Source organism: Mixophyes fleayi, chromosome 5 (genome assembly GCF_038048845.1).
Source record: "Mixophyes fleayi isolate aMixFle1 chromosome 5, aMixFle1.hap1, whole genome shotgun sequence".
Classification (NCBI taxonomy): domain Eukaryota; kingdom Metazoa; phylum Chordata; class Amphibia; order Anura; family Limnodynastidae; genus Mixophyes; species Mixophyes fleayi.
In genome coordinates this window covers 190322437-190336713 of record NC_134406.1, presented here as the reverse complement: position 1 = coordinate 190336713, position 14277 = coordinate 190322437, and positions in this window count along the sequence as shown.

Genomic DNA, 14277 nt, shown 5'->3' with positions numbered 1-14277 from the left:
AGATACCTGGAGGTTGAGAGCTATGTCACACTGTAAGCTTGCAGAGCAGGAGGACTCAATCTGTCCTGTCCTCTTCAGTATACCTAAACAGCGTGAAAGTATTCACCAGTATTTAAGAGGACTGTATGGATTGACTCCAACTGCTTTGCAAACTAGGAGTGCAACATGGCTTCACGTAATGGAAGGGGTCATAGAAGAGGAAGACATCCATATGTTACATTGATGAAGCAGGTCAGAGAGGAAGGGCTTTGCAAAAGTGGACAACTCATTTAATAACCTGAACTTTTATTACATGCTATTTAGCATAAAGTAAGCTAGGAAGAGACTACCTTACAAGAGCTTTTTTTAGAATGGTCATCAATTTACATACATACTTGTTTAGTTATTTTATACTGGTGCATCAGTTGGATTGTCTGTTTGTCTTCTTGCAAATGTTCATAACTACACACAAAAACATGCTTAGAGGCTGGTAGCATGAAATACCTTAAAGAGCATGTAAAGCCAAATTTGACATCAATATAAATTCTGTGTATTACTGAGTTAAAAAATACACATGATTAAGTGGGGTGTTTATACTTAACAAAATAAGCCCACCAGGCGCACTTTCCCTCTTGTACAGTAGGTGCCATGTTAGGAGGGAGTTGCTTTTCCAATACATCAGACACAGTCACTGTCAGCTTGGCAGAGATATACTTTGTGGATTGGTTGATTCACAGACAGGTACAAGCCATTGATTTCACAGCAACTCACATCTCTGCATTCTTAGTTTTTTTACTTGAGCCAGTTCCATTTGGACACTGTCCTAAACAAGTGGAAGGAGCTTCAGTAATATGTAATTGAGTGAGGAGGTAATATTTTACTATTTTGAAAGCATTGCTGTGGAATTGTAGGTCTGACTAAAATATGACTAAAATGCATGATTAAATTGAGTAGTATCCTCTTCTAGGTTGGCTGACACCATTCTTATGGGCCTTACTCTATACCAGGGGTGGGCAAACCTGTCCTCAAGGGCCATATCCAGTTCATGTTTTTAGGATTTCTTTAATCATGTACAGCTGAGTTAATCTATTTGGCTGGGTCAGTAATTATCCCACCTGTTTCTACAGACAGAAATCCTAAAAACATGAACTGGATATGGCCCTTGAGGACAGGTTTGCCCACCCCTGCTCTATACTCACACTATAATATGAGAGCTCTTTATTCACATCTGATTTATATATGCCCTCTAAAATTGCTGCATAAAACTTTAAGTATTTGTGAGCTTCGCAAAACCTACCGATGAACTTTTGAGGTAATGGGAACTTAAGGAGTCTCAAAGGACATATATCCCAACTATTCAAAGGGCCAGAATAGGACACTTAAGGTATGTTAGTAAAACATTTGCTATATGTTAGGAGCAGCCGCAATTGCTTGGAGGTTGCTCATACGGAACTTTCTGTATCAGCTATTGCACCGCCTATGCCAACGTTCTATTCTACTCCTGGGAATTCTACAATGACAAAGCTGGCACATATTTTAGTTCCTACTACTGTGAGCTAGGTCCTTTACTGGTGAACATATAACACTTCTTTGGGAACGGCGGCTGCTATAGGTGAAGATCTTGCCTAACCGGTTCTAGGAACTCATTTAGTGTCTAGTCACTCTAGTGCCTGTCTTAATGATATACAAAAAGGATGACAGCATACATTTAGGAGCCAGATATACACTATTATGAATGGATGATTTTATTTATACAAAGGGAGGGAGATATCAAATGGGCGGTCTAGCGCACTACACTGCTAGGCAGCCCTCTGCGGATGTGGCCACACCCCAGTTGCGACATGACTACGCCCCCATTGTGACATGGCAACGCCCCGCTGCCATGGACAGACATGCTGGTAGTTATGGCTTAAATAATGGGGTGCATCTTGGTTTCACCTCTCATGCTAGCTATGCTGGTAGTTACTTGCATCTTTTGCTTGACCTCACCCTATCGACATATATAATTCAGTAAAGTATTTGAAAGCTTCATAAAATGACTGCCACCATGTGGCTTAAGTGACCACACCAACACAAACAGAAAGCCACTACAACACAATAAGATTCCAACTAGCAAAATTGTCCATCTAGGTCAATGTATACACCGGAGGACCCTTCTGAAGCCAGGAAGGAGGACTTTAAATGCCCAGTAGCAATATTACATTAGTACATAGCAACATATATTGCACCAGCTGTGTAAACATAACCATTGTTTGTAGTTTTCCAATCATATCATGCACAAAACAATTTTTGATAATTTTCTTAATATGCTTCACAAAACCATTCCCTATCTGTATAAATCTGTATAAATACATAAAATACTCTCAATTAGAAAAAATAAAAAAATAAAATGATACTTCCTGTCGACTACATTCATTATTTAAAACAGATGCAGTACTTAAGGTGTTAACAATGAACACTGAATAATACTGTACACAAGCCCTTTTTGTATATTTTGGTAGCTTTTTCATTATACAGTACATGCTGCTGTAATGTTCTACATTACATTTCATTGATCTCTCTTAAAAATATATTTTACAACTGAGAGAACAAACTGCTTGTAATTACACTGCATGCCATTACAAATTGAATAAACACAGATTTTAACACCTTTTGGCTCTTGGGGTGAGAAACAAAGGGCTTTGTAAAGGTCAGTTATGCAACTGATGTGGGAAAAGAACACAGAAATAACTACTCGAATTGTAAGTTAAACATGAATTTTTCACTAAGTGCATTACTAGCTCTTCAAAATAATTTAATGAAATTAGCTCAGGTTATTTTTCACTCTATTATCCATTTCTGTTCAATAGCAAAGCATGAACACTTTTTTTTCTAATGATAATAATGAAGAAAATGATTATTGCAAATTAAAATGAGTGAAACATCTATTTTAGAATGTTATTAAACAGCTAATTAAGTGGAGGGTGAACGTGTAAATTAGATAGTAATTATTTATACGGTATTACAACTTTATGTAAACAATTTATTTTAACATGCTATAACCATTTTAAGATACTGTAAATTACAAGTGAGACAGAAAATTAGGTACACATTACATTACATTATTATTTTATGGCAGCAATAAAATGAATATTAAACGGACATCACGTCCTTGTGAATCGTTTCTCCTGATATTGAAACTCAATGGCTCTTTTTTGACACATGGAGCCTGATGCTGAGTTGGACGTACACCTATTTGCTTACTGTAAATTATGAAAATTTGCAGTGCATCTGCCCACAAAGAAAGAGCATACATATGCAGGCATGCAGATTTGCAAGCATCAACACTTGTGCCTCGTCATTATTGGAGAGGCAGAATGGGGGAAAGAAAGAACGGTCTAACTTAGGCCAAGTACAGTAAGGCCATTATTATTATTATCTTTGACTTATAAGGCACCACAAAGGGTCCCCAGTGCCGTACATTACATATACAGAAAACAGAGAACCAAGACACAACATGATACAGAAAGAACAAAATATATACAAACACAGGTGACAGGGTAAAGCAAATCAGAATATTTCTGGGACAGATAGTGAAAGGGATGGTAGAAATCAGCGAGAAGTAGGCCAAAGCTTAAAAAAACAGGGAATACAGGGCTAGCGAAGCAGGCCAAGAGATACAGAGGGTGATGGAATAGTAGAAGGAGCACACAAGGAAAGAGGACCCTGCTCATGAGAGCTTACATCCTAAAGGGAAGGAGGAGACAGAAATAGGGTGGTACTAACTGGGGGAGAGAGCCAGTACAAGGAAGTTAGGAGGAGGACTGATAGACTTGAATAAAGAAATGAGTCTTAAGGGCACGCTTGAAGCCTTTGAGAGTAGATGCTAACCTGATGGAACGTGGAAGATCGTTCCACAGCAGAGGAGCAGCCCGGGTAAAGTCATGAAGACGAGAGTGAGAGGAGGTGATCAGTGAAGTAGTGAGGCGGCGGTAACATGCAGAGCGGAGGGGGCAGGTAGGAGTGTAGGTAGAGATGAGATTGGAGATGTAGGGAGTGGAAGATTGACTAAGAGCTTTAAAGGTGAGGGTGAACACAAATGCGGCTGAGGCAGACCAGCCCAGAGATGCATAAATGGCTTGCAGGAGCCAAATTTTTTGCACCTGCTAGAGGGCAGTGCACACGTTAATGGTGATGACGGTTGGCAGCACCAGCTAGTCACTTCTGATTCACTGATTGCAAATTCACCTCTGCAGCTGATAGGTGCTTTTTGCTTTGATCGTGAATGTATTATAGAATTTTGTGGGCATATTTTAAAAATATTGTTTTTCTACAATTTGTATGCGAGAAGCAGTATTATATCTGCTGTATTATATTAAGCCTAATGTGTTTTTTCACTTTCAAAAAAAAATGTAAAACATCTTTACTAGCACTTATGATTTGGTTGTGTGTATGCATATGTGGATGTATGTATGCCTGACATAAATCTGATGGATATACTACAGGTGCAAAGCTGGATGCAACTTGTCATATGTGTGACACACAATATGTGTGTAAATATGCTTTTTTTACCTACTTTTTCTTTTTTAGTGTACATTACATCCATCATGTATCCAACTCAGCATCAGGGCCATAATCCCTATTTATTGAGTCTCTTTTATTCCCAAGAAGTTCCAGATGAAGTTTATGTCTTTGGCTTGATCTTAGTTGTCCAATCACCAACTTTGTGCCATGTTTTATGTCTGTTCACTCACACTCACAATATCCACTTTTCTCTATTAAGACAGGCAAGCAGAAGACTGCTTTGATAAATACTTTCCTAATTCAAAACCTGTCCATATTTTGTCATTTAATGACAGGAGAAACAATTCAGTCAAGTATTTAATTTTCTTCATCATGTAGGAGTGGGGGGGAGGGGGGCCACAAAGTAGGGCAATGTGGATAACCAGAGAACAAGCGGTACAGAGATAGCCAAGGGTAATGCAGGTGTGGTAGGTTGGGATAGACACCATTCACTGCACATGGGGTATCATGGGAGGGTGGGGGATAGGGACGGGAACTTGCATTCTGCGAACAGCCAAGTGGCACAGACTTGGTTTAAAATATAGCGCCTGTTATATCAAATAAATGATGATGATGATGATGATGAGGATGATCTCCCCCAATTACTGCAACATTCCAGATCTTTTTTAAGTACAAAGATAAATGAAGAGGAATTGTTTTTCCAATTCAGGGCTATGACGGTGTTGGCTGCCGTCAGTATGCACGCGGTGAGTTTTCTGGAGAATTTATCAAGATCTGGTGGAGGATAACACAGCAAAAATATCCAGGGATCTTTTGTCATGGCGGCCTCAAATAGAATATTCAAGAAGCTATGGACCAAGTCTCAGAAGGGGGCAATAATCAGACAAGTCCACCATATATGGAGCCAATGTGCCCTCAACACTGCAAGCAATTGGGCAAAGAGAAGGGAAACATTCTATGAAGTCAGCTGGTAGTGTAATGCCAACAATAATACATTTTATACGAGGTCTCCTTGATTTTGGTTGAGATAGAGCTTTTGGCTATCTCTAATCTCATATCTTCCCATGCTTCATCATCTTGGGGGGTGTAGTGATCATAGAGGAATTACGGTTATAAGGGTTCCCAACATAATTGTAGGGAATAAGGCCTAAATCATAACTGCAGTATTAATATGGAATATCAAATGAATCCATTGATAAATTGAGCTACTAAAGTGTAAAATGTGAAGTCAGAGAGTCTATTGTGTGTGTATTCTGTGGCTCTGCCCATCCCAGTGTTAGAAAATAGCAGTGTCACCTGTGGCAGCTTCAAAGGCCCCTGTGGTGAGCTACAATCTGGCCTAGGATGGAGTTTTGATAACTGAATAGACTTTTAGGAACCACTCAGTATGGTGTCTGGCTGAAGGAGACCATGTGCTGACTTGGCTATGTTTTATATAGATAAATATAATTCAGTTTTCAAATATGACACTTAAAATCAATAAAAGTAGTGATCAACCACATATTTCTCAATGGCATGTTGAATGGCAACTCATATGTAAAATTAAGAATTCTGCCACATAGAGAAGCTGAGGAAATGGGTATAAGCTCAACTGATACCCTGTACCTAGGTCTATTTGGTATCAATAGATGGGTAAATTCATAGGGGATCTATTAATAATAAAATTGGGTGTGTTTGACACTCCACTGAAAGTTAGGTCACATAGTAGAATTGGGTAGTAAATCAGGCAACATGCAAATGGTGATTGTAAACAAACCACAACCCCCCTGGAGGTGGGGAAAGGTGTAAAGGTGTCTTTAAAAAGCTGAGACCCGTTACAACAAATTGTCAGTTTCTTGGGGATTAATCTAATTGAAGGACTGTCCACTTTTTCTGCCTACCCCCAGGAATACAGATTATTATGCGTAAATTATGCTCTGTACTTTTATCCCATTTGTTTTTATAACTGTTTGCAATTTTTTTGTATGTCGAATCTTTATCAAATTGTTTTTTTTTATCTATAAGCATTGTACCTTTTATATATTAAATCTAACAATTTAATAGTTCTGTCTTTATTTCTCTAAACAAATCCATTACCTGTTTAGAAAAGAGAGATTGCTTAACTCTTTAGAAACCAGAGTGTGAAGGGTTAACTGTTTAGCTATCAGAGCACCGAGTGTGCGCAATGGGATAATTGAGTCATAGATTTGCTACGGGCCTTATATGTAGCTGTTGGCAGTTGGCGGAGAGGTGTGGAAGCGTTAGTCTGTGTTGGGAAAGTGATAAGTAAATCTGTAGCCTTAGAGAAAGAGGTGAGTGGGAGATTTGGGCTGGAATCCTGTGTGTTCCCTTACAGCAAGCTTCCAAGTCACGAGTGCGCAGAGGGTGGTTTGTGAAAGATAAACGGGTTCAGGAGCGATTTCCTGACAAAATAGAGGTGATATATTGGATGACGGTTGGAATATATGATAAGATATTAAATCAAGGAATCGGCAGAGGGGCCTATCCCTGACAGGAGGGACCAAGATCCTTTTTTTATTCAGCTTCTTGAGATCATGGAGAGGGAAGGGCAGTGTTGAGAAAGATACTATAAAGTTGGGAAATCATATTCTTGGCCATGAGTCATTGCTTACAAATGTTTTTAAAAGGGGTGAGGTCTCTGAGTACATGAGAAGGGGGCAGGGAAAGTAGGAAATAACAAATTTGAAAAACTTCCAAGGGACTGAGTATCTGGGATGGGGCCTTGTGTTGAAGCTTCGCCAGGGATAACCAGTGACCCTGTCTGGAAAAATCCACCAGGAATTTAAGGTCAACCCAGAACCAGCTACGGTATTTTGCAGTGGAAGACCCAGGGAGGAACAAAGGGTTGTGCCAGATGGGGGTCAAAGAAGATATCACTGAGGTGATTTTCAATTTAAAGGAATAAGAATCCCAGAGCCTAGAGTCAATTTGATGGTAAGAAGCAATTTGATGGAGGGGGATCGGTGTAAAAGGGGTAAGCCCCACAGGGTAGTCAGGTTGGGTACATAAAAGTAGGCCGATACTATGTCAAGCCAGTAGGTGAAGCCAGGGGGAGCATATGAGGCAACATTTTGAGAGAAATGGGAGGCCAGATAGTATAGATTAATGTCAGAGAGACTTCTGCCACCTCTGGGGATTGATCTTTTCAGGACATTGGCCAAAATCCTTGGGGGTCTATGATTCCAGATAAAACAGATGAGTGCCTTTTGAATGTTGGCAAGGAGGGATGCGGGGATAGTGACAGGTAGGGTCTGGAAAAGATATTGCCATTTGGGTATAATATTAATTTTAACAGCTATGATCCTGCCCAGTAAAGAGATAATAAAACGGTTCCAGGAGGCCAAGTCAGACTGCATCCTGGAGAGGAGGGAAGGGAAGTTTCTGCGGAAGAAAAGATCAAAACGGGAAGTGAGGAAGACTCCTAAATATTTGAAGGTGTAGTTGGTTTTGAGGAGCTTGCTTTCCCATGGAGAGACATGGAGTAGCATGGCTTCTGATTTTGACAGTGGCTTAATAGTTAGCACTTTTTCCTCATAGCACTGGAGTCATGAGTTCGATTCATGACCATGGCCTTATCTGTGTGGAATTTGTATGTTCTCCCCGTGTGTGCGTGGGTTTCCTCTGGGTGCTCTGGTTTCCTCCCACACTCCAAAAACATACTAGCAGGTTAATTGGCTGCTATTAAATTGACCTTAGTCTCTCTCGGTGTGTGAGTATGTTAGGGAAAGTAGACTATAAGATCCAATGGGGCAGGGACTAGTGGGAGTGAGTTCTGACAGTGTCATGCGGAATTAGTGGCGCTATATAAATAGCTGATGATGGTGAGGAATAATTGATCTTATAACCAGAGACAAAAGCTATGGGCCTGGAAAACGATGTAAAGGTTGGCGAGGAAGATCGCTGGTTGAGGCAATGAAAGCAGAATGTCGCCTATGAAAAGAGAAACCTTAGAATTGATGCTATCCACCTGCACTCCCTGAATATTGGTATTGGATCTAATCTCAGATGCAAGGGGTTTGATCATGATGGCAAGTATCAGGGGGGACAGCCCTGTCTTGTGTCATTACGGATGGAGACCGGATTAGCGTTATATTTTTTAACTTGTTTCCATATAATAGAGTCACCAATTGTATATCATTAGTCCTTTATTTCTAGTATGTGCGAATATGATAAAGTAGTCACTGAAGCAGAAGTAGAAGCAAGTGCTATCCTCATATATGCACTGCCATTGGCAGTTTAAGCTTCTTTAAGTTTACTTAATTAACCTGCTAGACAATGCTAGACACTGCGTCTGTACCAAATATACCTACAGTAAATGTTTATCTCACTTTAAAGCTTCTGAGCATAAATCGATCAGAAAATCTACTGTAACTCTGTACTTACAATAAATTGAGATAGTTACCTATTTTACAAAGTATTATACCCAGGAAAGACTGCAATTTTTTTTTTATTTCACTCCTTAACCTAAAACCTATGATTCAGCCCACAATCCCTTGTCATATGATCTGGTAAATGTATTAAAAATATATATTGCACTATAATTCCCTACTGATGAAAACGTCCCATATAGGACATTTCTATGATTGTCAAATTATTTTCTGTCAAGTCTGGTTAACTGTGTTACATGAAACACTCCTTCGAGTACTGTTTTGGAAATCAGCTTGTCTTCTATCAAACTACCATTGACAGTAGTCCTAGATGGTGATGAAAATGCATTAAAAAAGTTAGAATGTTCTCTTAAATAGAAGAGAACTTACTTTAAAATTAAAGAATGAGCCAAAAGGAATGGTGACTACAATCAAGAATAAGATGTATATTTTATTCCCTTAAACGTCTTATTTACTCCAGATGATAGACAAAAACATTCTAGATTCAAATATGCTACTTTGCTTACAACCCATTGTGCACTAAGTGCCTGAGTAGGCCACAATTTTGAGGTCCAAGTGTATAGGTAAATATATGGATGTAAAATTAGAGCCTAGTTTGTTTATTTTGAGTTGTGCATATGTTAAGATACGTGCAACGTAAAATAGTGTATAAGTCTGTGGCTGAATTAAAAATATGCGTGATGCTTATCTTGTTATCTTGCTGCAGTTGCAGTAACGATATGCCAGTATGACAAGAGAGTCCCATATGGACGAAAGCACTTTACCTGCAAGGAGTTAAAATTCCACATCCTAGGCCGACCAATGAGAAAAGTAGGGGGAGTGCTTGGAGCTCTGTCTAGATAAGTTCTGGCATGTCACATTCTCTTTCTCATTTACTGCTCAAGATCCCAGGAGAAGAGGAGAAGAGCTGCTGAGAAAGGATTTGTATACATTTTATATAATTGCAGAAAGCTAATTTTGTGCATTGCCCTTACATTGCAGCTCCCACCCTTTTATCCCATTTCACTGCTTATCCAACCTTCATCCAGCCCACCTTCTTGCAAAGCCCCCTCCATTTTCCACCACATCTATCCACGCCCACTTTTATTACTGTCCCGTCCCCCCCTTCCTGCCCAACTTTTAGACCTTGTCCCATTGTCCTATTGCCCGGTAACATGCCCCATCCAAGGTGCTGTATTTCGTGCCCTAGTAGGCTCCTTGACTCCCCCTCCCCCCCCCCCCTTACGGCAGTGGCCAAATTAAAAATTTGAAAGTGGAAAGGGCTGGTGGCGGAACTCATATCACCTCCTGCCGGCAGCTGACAGACACTCACCTGCTCCTGCTTGGACGAGCAAGAAGCGAAGCGTCCAGTCATGTGGCCCGGTGTCTGCGAGCATGCGCAGAGCCCACGCACAAGAACGCGTCTATGATGCTCAGCTCCTCGTCAGCCAGACAGGAGGGCCACCAGAAGGGGAAGGTGCAGCATTTTCCCGCACCAGGTAACCTAGCACAACCCCATGCAGACACCTCACACCCCTCCTATGCCTGGACATGCAACCAGGCAGCACCACACTCGTATTGTCATTAACCCCTCCTTTGCCAGTCACAAACAATAACACTGAGATCTTCCATCCTGCCCCACATCAACTTTATTTCCCACCAAGCCCCTTCTTAACTAACAATCCCAGAGGATCGAACTGGGGATCACAGCTCTATAAAACACCCCCTGCGGCACATTGATCCCTTTTCCAGCAGCAGGCTGGTAAAGGACAGGGACAGGTATGGCATTTATCGGACAGGGATAGCACATCTTTTGATGCTATTGCAATATTCCTCAAAGACACTATACAAGGACAACCCTCCCCCTTTCCCCACCATCTGACAGACCCTTCCCCTTAATGAGCCTGCCGTGTAACACTTAAGGGTAACAGCATGTAAGTGCCCAATACGCCCCGTTTTTTGAGAGTTTGGGTGGCTACAGGAACGTAGATACTCAGGACCTATTTCTGGTGCTTTTTCCGAACTCGCTAATTAGGCGAGATGTCAATAGACCTCATGTCTATTCAAACCTAGCCCCATTCTAACAATCCCTTCCCTATTGTTCCTTGAGTATGAGAGCACAATTTAACACCCCAGTAACAAGGTCATTGATTACCACCATTCCAGCACAGCTACCAATGCGGAGCACTCGTTTCCACCAGCCATATTCAGAAGCAACTCCCACCAAGTAGAACAGGAAATACCTTAACCCAGTACCCGCTATAACTACCCAACAAGAAAGAGAGCACAATTTAAGGAGCGCAGAGGCCTCTACCCGGAATCCCCATGCGATTACGCACTAGAACAACCCAGCCCCCCAACAAGGAACACAGGTATGACACTTAACCAAGATACATATTGGCGACAAGAAGTTATTGCCCGGCCACAAACACGGGCACACACCACTACCCAGGAGACAGAGGTCAGAGTGCCGGACATGTTGATAACTGCCACCGTCCAAACAAATGAATCCCCAGGAGCACCCTCTAGGGTGGAGAAATGTAGTTTTTCAGATACTCACGTGTTTTTGGTTGCAGATTCCCAGAGCCAGATTACCATCGCTGCAGACAGGAACACCACCAGAACCGACGCGGACATCAACCCGACAGCTGGCACCATGGACAGTCCTTCCTGTGACAGGATCTTCAAAAAAGGCAGGTGTTGCCTCCATCTCTGGTGAGAATCCTTTATCTTCTACACACAATACAAGCAACACCAGCCCCCCCATAGCCAGCACCAGCGAGGACTCTTCTGACACCGAACAGGGCCCACACCAGGTTTTGATGCTATTACAGTCAACATGGGTAGACAAGCTCGACTGCCAAATCAGTCCCGGTTTTAGGTCTTCAAGTAGGTGGGCGCACCAGCGACGCAGCTCAGTGTGAGAATAGGTCTCTCACATTTGGAGTTAGGCCCAGTGTCAGGGATAAAATTAAAAAAGACATTTTGGTGGACATGTTCACGAATCACAGATACGAGCAAAAAGAGAAAAATGGCAATGGAGAAGAGGCATACAAGTCTTTTACTAATTGGGTAAACGGGTACTGCGTTTTCACGGCCGTATATATCGGGTATAGACCAGAAGAAAAGATAGACGTATGGCGGTATTTACACATGATTGACATATGTATCAGAAAGAAAGGAGTTCATATGACGACATCTTTAGAAGGAAAATGAGCGGACAGGCCAGCATTCCCTTAGGTTGCAATGACATTGATACTTGGTTGGACTCAATGCAGCCCAGCAAACAGGCTTCCAACATCCCGGGTCACAAGCGATTTCACACAGCAGGGAGGGGTACAGCAACCCTCCCTCACAAAAATAAATGATTTTCCTTCAATGCGGGAACTGTTCCCATGGCACGGCATGCAAGTATCGCCATGTGTGCTCAACCTGCAGAGGATCACATCCTGCCACAGAATGCACTAGGCCCGGGTCCAATGCAGGCCCGGGAAGAGGAGTTCAAGTGCCAACTAAGTACTAATGCCCCTTTGTCAATCAACCTGGCTGCCTTAGAAAAATGGCCTAGCTTGTATCCTGGTCAGGAGAAGGCCTTTTTCTTAAGGCAAGGTTTTAATTTCGGCTTTAAACTCCCAATTCAAGGTACCTTACGTCCACAGTTTCCCAGAAGTGCTGTTGGATAAAATATTGAAAGAAGTTAGTTTGGGCCGTATGCTGGGCCCGTTTATAAGCGCCCCCATAACTGATCTGGTAGTGTCCCCAGTGGGTATAGTTCCGATGAAAGCCCCAGGAAAATTTAGGCTTATTCAACACCTATCTTACCCTTTTGGCAAATCAATGAACAATGCCATAGATCCATTTCACAGTACAGTGAATTACCAATCATTCGAATCAGCTTTTATATTATTTGGCCATGGTTCATTGCTAGCCAAGCTAGACATAGAATCAGCATTTAGACTATTACCATTGCACCCTGACTCATTTAGATTCATGGGTTTTAGACGCAAAGATGGATTTTATTTTGGCCACTGCCTGCCCATGGGGTGTTCCATTTCCTGCGCTTACTTTGAAAGGTTCAGCTCTTTCCTACACTGGGGCCTGCACGCAGGAACTGGTCGCCAAGGAATAACACATTATTTGGACGATCCCCTAATAATCTGTCCCGCGGGATCTCCGCAGTGCAGTAGCATCTGGCACGCAGCTCAATCCTTTTTCACAGTACTGGGAGTGCCCACGATAAGACCGAGGGGCCAGTCTCCTGTGTCCTTCTTGGGGATAGAAATTGACACAGCAGCAGGCTGCTGTCGTCTCCTACGGGACAAAATTAGCGAATGAACCAAGCCATTGGGGACATACAGAGCTCACAGTCCAGCTAGCATGCAACTTGATCTGTATACAGAGGCGTCGGGGTCCCTTGGGTTCGGTGCATTCCTGAATGGAGATTGGTGCATGTCCCACTGGCCAGAAGCCTGGCATCAGTGGGGCATCGTCTCCAACCTTTCAGTTTTGGAACTTTTCCCAATTATTGTAGCAGTGGAACTCTGGGATCCTATCCTTCGAAATACATAGTCTGGTGTGATAACTTGAGGATAGTACAGGCTTTAAACAAGTAGAGAACTTCATCCCCACATGCTATCGGTGTTCTGCGTCATCTCATTCTCCGTATGACACCTCATTCAAAGCACAACACGTTCCAGGGATCGAGAACAGTATAGCTGACTACCTATCGTGTTTTCAATGGTGTTAATTTAGGGCCTTAGCAACGCTAAACTTAGGGGGAAAATGTGTCCCCCTTGTGTTTGGCAGATTATCAAGCTGTCATAACAGGACTAGCAGAGCGAGCCCTGGCCCCTTCAACAAGATGAGCATATCAGGCGGCGTGAAGACAGTGGTCTAATTTCCTGAACTCTAGGGGGACCCCTGAATAAGGTCAGGTGGATTCCATTATGTCTTTTATGTGGGAGCGTTATAGCACAGGCGCGTCCAAGACAGTCATGGCGCTACTCTATTGGGTATATCATTTATGTCCCACCTTCATAGCTATTGAGGCAACTTATGCAGGCCCTTTAATCTGTAACCGAGAACACTTATGTTCTCGGTTACAGCGCTAGTCCAAAACAAACCAGGTTGGTAATGGTTCATGGATCCACATATACCAACACGCTGACACAGAGACTTGTCCATTAATGTTGACAAAGCAATTTTTAGTAACAGGCCACACCACTGGACCATTTGCTTAGTGCATTTTGATAACTCCCTGCTCACAAGGTTTCAATTCCAGTCGGCTACCTCTCTCTCTCATCCCTTCTTCCTCGACTCCGTCTCCGTTTCTCCCATCTCTCCGTCGTATCCTTGTGTTTGTCTGTCTTCCGCTCCCTTTAGATTGTACGCTCCTTGAGCATGGCTCTCCTACCTCCTGTTTTGATCA